Source organism: Elephantulus edwardii, unplaced genomic scaffold, assembly GCF_000299155.1.
Source record: "Elephantulus edwardii isolate Elephantulus edwardi_28Jun2011 unplaced genomic scaffold, EleEdw1.0 scaffold00037, whole genome shotgun sequence".
In the NCBI taxonomy this organism is placed as follows: Eukaryota; Metazoa; Chordata; class Mammalia; order Macroscelidea; family Macroscelididae; genus Elephantulus; species Elephantulus edwardii.
Window position 1 is genome coordinate 20867756 of NW_006399787.1, and position 6091 is coordinate 20873846.

Sequence of the window (6091 nt, forward strand, 5' to 3'; positions counted from 1 at the left end):
AGTGACTGGGATAATTGGGATGTGAGTGTCAGGGACAGTGCGATTGGCACAGGACAGAGCGGAGTTTAGGGCTGTTGTACACAGGGTCACTATGAGTCGCAGGCGACTCGACGGCATATAACAACAACAACAACATCTTTACTTTAAAACAAGCTTGAAAGCAGGAGTGGCATCCACTTCCAAAAGAGTTAGCCCTGGGAAACTCTATGAACTTGGAGAAATGATGAAAGTTATAGTTGTCCAGGTCTTTCATTCATAGGGTCACTATGAGTCGTCTACAACTCGATGGCACTTAACAACAACAATCTTTATCTTAAAAAAAAAGTTAGCTATTGGTGTCCCAACAGCACTCCAGTTCTTCTCCTCAGAGGTTCACTCCTTAGTGAGCCTCCTTTCTGCTTCTAAGCCTGTGTAACACTGGGCAAGCCACTTAGCTTCTCTGGGGCTCAGTTTGCTACTTTGCACGTATAGGTTGCTATGTGTCAAAATCCACATCTATCAAAAGCGGCATGATATTTCTATTAAAAACCTGTATGGAATAAATAAGTACATAGCTGACTCTCAGAGGCAGTTAATCGCATGAGACTGCCAATCTTTGTCACCTGGAGCAGTGTTGGTCTCGAACCACATGCCTTTTGGATTGCAGCGTAGCTTCTTGCCACTAGGGCACCAGACCTCCCTTCCTTAGTGTTAGAAAGGGAATAAAGTTGGGGTCCAACAGTTGTTCAATATGTGATAACTTTCTTCCCTTGCCGAGTTCTTATTTTGAAAATCTTTAATTTGTAGATGTTAAAAAATAAGTACTATAAAAACCCATGCCTTTCCCTAGGTTTACCAATTGTTAACATCTTGCCATGTTTGTTTTGTGTATTTATCTAAACTTAAATATTCCTTTTCTTGAACCATTTGAAAGTTAATTTAGGCATCCTGGCTCTTATCATTCTACAAACCTATCGGCTACTTAGATAGGTCACATTCAACTTCTAGTCACCCTAATAATGTCCTTTATAGTTGTGCTTTGTAGCTCTTAATTACTTTGTACTTAATTATTTTGTACTCCCTACAGTGACTGGATGCCTAGAAGACAATGTCCTCATCCCCCACCTGCCCCAGGAGAGTGACTCCCCCAGCCCTGGACCCAGCAGCCGGTCTTAAGGAACCTTCATTAATCATTCTTCAGGGGCTGTGTGTAATCAATAACCAGGCTGACAGGGATGCTTGTGGGCTGAGCAGTTTCCCATTTAATGCCAGGGCTTGTTCCTTTCTTCTAACCTCCTCTGCTTGACCCAAGTCACCCCACGCTGGCAGAACGGGAAGATCTTGTTCCTTAAAAAGTCCTCTGTTGGATTTCGGGTGCTTCTTCCACCCTTCCATTGGTTCTTAATTAGCCAACGCTAACTCCAGTGAGGCCTAACTCCTGGGGTATCTGCCACTACTGTTCCCGCCCCAAAACACCCCATTAAGGGATGAAACCCTGGGGGCCTCGAGACTAGTTCACCCTTGACTTAATTAATCCTAAATTGTTGTTGTTATGTGCTGTCCAGTCATCTGCGACCCTATATACAACAGCCTTAAACCCTGCTCTATCCTGTGCCAATCTTACTATCTCTGACACATCTCAGCCCATTACCCCAGTCACCGAGTCAATCCATCTCATCGAGGGTCTTCCTCTCCTGCATTGTCCCTCCACTTTCCCAAGCATGATGTCCCTCTCCAAGGACTGGTCCCACCTTGCTTGCAACATGTCCAAAGTGTGTCAGACGAAGCTTTAGAATCCTTGTCTCCAAGGAGCAGCCTGGTCTCACTCTCCAGAACAAATAAATCTGTTTGTTCTCCTACCAGTCCATGTTCAATACTCTTCTCCAGCACCACAGCTCACTCAAAGGCATCAACTCTCCTTCTATAATCCCTAATCATTGTCCAGCTTTCTGATGCATAGCAAGTAATTGTAAAGACCAAAGTAGAAGTCAGAAGAGACTCTGAATATTGCACTAGAGCGCCGAGAAGCCAAAGCAAAGGGAAGAAATCAAGATATTATGGAGCTGAACAGATTTCAAAGGGCAGCGCGGGAAGACAAAGTGTTATAATGAAGTGTGCAAAGAGCTAAAGGCAGAAAGTCAAAGGGACCGAACTCGCTCAACATTTCTTAAGAAACTAAAGAACAGTTCTTCAAGCCTCGAGTTGCAATACTTAAGGATGCTTTGGGCAGAATAAAATGATCCAGGAAGTATTAAAAGAAGATGGAAGGAGTATACAGAGTCATTAGACCAAAAGGAATTGATGGACACAGAAGAATTTCATGAAACACATATAAGCAAGAGCCTGTGGTGATAAAAGAAAAAAATTCAAGCTGCTCTGAAAGAATTGGCAAAAAACAGTATACTGATTTATATATTTCAACAAACAGATGCTGCCCTAGGTGTGCTCACCAAGTTGTGCCAATAAATCTGGAGGAAAACCACTTGGTCAACTGATTGGAAGAGATCCATATTTGTTCCTATTCCAAAGGTGATACAGCAGAATGTGAAAATTATTGAACAATATCACTGATATCACAGGCAAGCAAGATTCTGCTGAAGATTGTTCAAAAATGACTGGAACAGCACATCAACAGAGAACTACCAGAAGTCCAGGCTGTCTTTAGAAGAGGCTGTGGGTACTAGGGATATTGTAGCTAATGTTAGATGGATCATGGCTTAAAGGAGGACTCCCTCCCTAACAGAGGAATTACCATCTGTGTTTCATTAACTATGCAAACATTTGATTGTTTGGAACACAACAAACTGTGGCTAACTTTGAAAAGAATGGGAATCCCAGAACACTTGATCATGTTTATGTGAAACCTATACTTGGACCAGGAGGCAGTTGTCTGAACAGAGCAAGGAAACACTGCATGATTCAAAATTGGGAAAGGTATATGCCAGGGATGTGTCCTATCTCCATACTTTTTCAATCTATATGCAGAACAGATTATCTGGGAGGCTGGGCACTATGAGGAGAACTGTGGCATCAGGATTGGAGGAAGACCCAACCCTGCATGCTGAAACTGAGGAGGACCTGAAGCACTTGTTGCAGAAGGTCAAGGACTGCAGCCTTCGATATGGATTGAAGCTCATTATCAAGAAAACAAAGGTTCTCACCACTGTGCCAATTGGCAGCATCATGATAGATGGTGAAGAGATTGAGATTGTTAACAACTTTAGTTTACTTGGTTCCATATTAACACACTTGTCACCAGCATCCAGGAAATTAAAAGATATATTGCATTAGGAAAGTCTTCTGTTAGAGACCTCTCCAAAGTACTGAAGAGCAACAATGTCAATATGGAGACTAAGGTGTGCCTGATACAGGCTATGGTCTTTGTAATCGCATGCTATGCATTAGAGAGCCGAACAATGACTACAGACAATAAAAGGAGAATTGATGCCTTTGCACTGTGGTGCTGGAGAAGAGTATTGAATATACCATGGACTGCTAAGAGAACAAACAGGTTCATCCTGGAGAAGGTGAAAGCAGGCTGCTCCTTGGGGGCAAGGATTCTGAAGCTTCATCTGACATACTTTGGACATGTTGAAAGGTGGGATCAGTCACTCCTTGGAGAGGGATGTCATGCTTGTGAGGGTAGGAGATCAGCACAGGAGAGGAAGACCCTCAATAAGATGGATTGATTCAGTGACTGGGGTAGTTGGGGTAGGTGTGTCAGAGACAATAAGATTGGCACAGGATAGAGCGGAGTTAAGGGCTGTTGTACATGGGGTCGCTATGAGTCGCAGGTGACTGGATGGCACATAACAAAAACAGCAATGGCCTGAATCAGGTGCATCTTAGTCTCCAAACTGACATAGTTGTTGTTAGGTGCCCTGAAGTCACGTATGACTCATAGAGACCCAATGAACAACAGATCTGGAAACTGTCCTATCCTGTGCCATCCTCATCATCTCTGGCATACTTGAGCCCATTGCTGCAGTCAGTATGTCAGTCCATCTCATTGAGAGTCATTCTCTCCTTTGCTAACTTTCCACCTTTCCAAGCATGATGATGTCCTTTTCCAAGGAATAGCCTCTCCTAACAACATGTCCAAAGTATATGAGACAAAAGTCAGACACCTTTCCCCTATAATCCTTCTATCTGAGGGGTGTTTTTTTGTTTGTTTTTTTTTACATAGCCTTCCTTGGAACTGAGGCTATGGGCTAAACTGTAGTGGCCACTGGCCAAATCCAGCCAATAACATCAGCAGCCATCTCTCCTTTCCCCTCTTCTCTCCCGCCCTCCCCATCTTCACTCATTCATTGGTGGTAGCTGACTTTTTTATTGTTCCTGAACATCAATAGTCTCCTCCTACTCAGGCCCCTCAGGCTGATGGAACCTGCCACCTGCCTGGAGCAGATCCCTGCCCAGCACCCCCTTTAATCTGAGCAGCCACGGTTCCCCTCTTTCATCAAAGATATTGGAGAAATAAGATTGCTGTTTGAAAAGTATGATATTTCAAGTTTTACAATGATCTAGAATTCTAGGTAGAGGACTGAGTTTAACTGGGCACTCATTCCCTGGTGGTTAACTTGGATACGCCGCCCCTAGTCTCAGTTTCTGCTATTATGAAAGGTTGAAATCAACTCCTTGGCTCAATGTAGTGATTGGAAGAAAAGGTAGGATTATGAAAGCACAGCAGTAGGGAATTTTGCACTGCTCAGGTAAGAAAAAAGGCATTATTGAAGCTTGGCGTCTTAGGCTGTGGGGTGAGAGGGAGGAGAATGGGCAGGGCTAGGGTAGGGCTGGAGGATGTGAAGGTGTGCTGGAAAGGCTTTGAGTCCCTAGGATCCTCAATGGAGAAATAGTACCCACCACACCTAAGGCTTCTTTTGTTTCATTTTAGTTTATAATTACAAGAGACTTGACAATGGAGGGTGGAGCAGACAGTTGTTGTTAGATCCATCCAGTAGACAGGACTCCTGTGAACAACAGAACTGAACCTTGCCCTGTCCTGCACTGTCTTCAGGATCTCTGATAAGCTCCAGGCCTTTGTTACAGTCACTGTGTCAATACATCTTGTTGTTACATCTTCCTATCTTTCTCTGACCTTCTACCTTTCTCAGTCATGTTCTTTTCCAAGGACTGGCCCTCCTTGACAACATGCCCAAAGTAAGTGGAACAAAGTTTCACCATTATTGCTTATAAAGAGGACTCTGTACTTCCTCCAAGACAGACCTGTTTGTTCTTTTGGCAGTCCATAATATTCAGTACTCTTCTTCAACAACACAACTGAAAGTCATCAATTTTTCTTTGGCCATTCTTATTCATTGTCCAACTTTTTGGGGTGGGGTGGAGAACTGACTGATAGAGTTTATTGTTTTATGATTTATCAGATAGATGAAATTACCACCCCACACACCTCCCCAGAAAGCAAATTATTCAAGAAGCTGGACTCTATGAAGAGGAATGTGGCATCAGGGTCGGAGGGAGGCTCATCAATAACCTGCGTTATGCAGATGACACAACCTTGCTTGCTGAAAGTGAGGAGGACTTGAAGCACTTATTATAGAAGATAAAAAAAATACAGCCTCCAATATGAATTGCATCTCAATGTCAAGAAAACAAAGATTCTTATCACTGGACTGATAGGCAACTTACTAACACTTCATCTTTCCTGGATCTACCATTAACATCATTGGTACCAGCAGTCAGGAAATTGGGAGACATATTGCACTGGGTAAGACCTCTCTAAATTATTGAGGAGTAATTATGTCCGTTTGAGGACTACAGTGCATCTGATTCAGGCCATGGTCTCTCCAGTCACTTGCTATATATCTGAGAGCTGGGCAATGAATAAAAGGATGACAGAAGAATTGATGTCTTTGAGTCGTGGTGTTGGAGAAGAGTGCTGAACATCCCATGGACTGCCAAAAAAACAAATACGACATGGAGAGGGTGCAGCCAGAGTGCTCTTTGGAGGCAAGAATGATGGGACTTTGCCTTACATACTTTGGGCATATTGCTAGGAGGGGTTATTCCTTGGAAAGAGACATGATGCTTGGAAAAGTGGAGGGTTGGTGAAGGAGAAGAAGACCCTCAACCAGGTGGATTGACTCAGTGA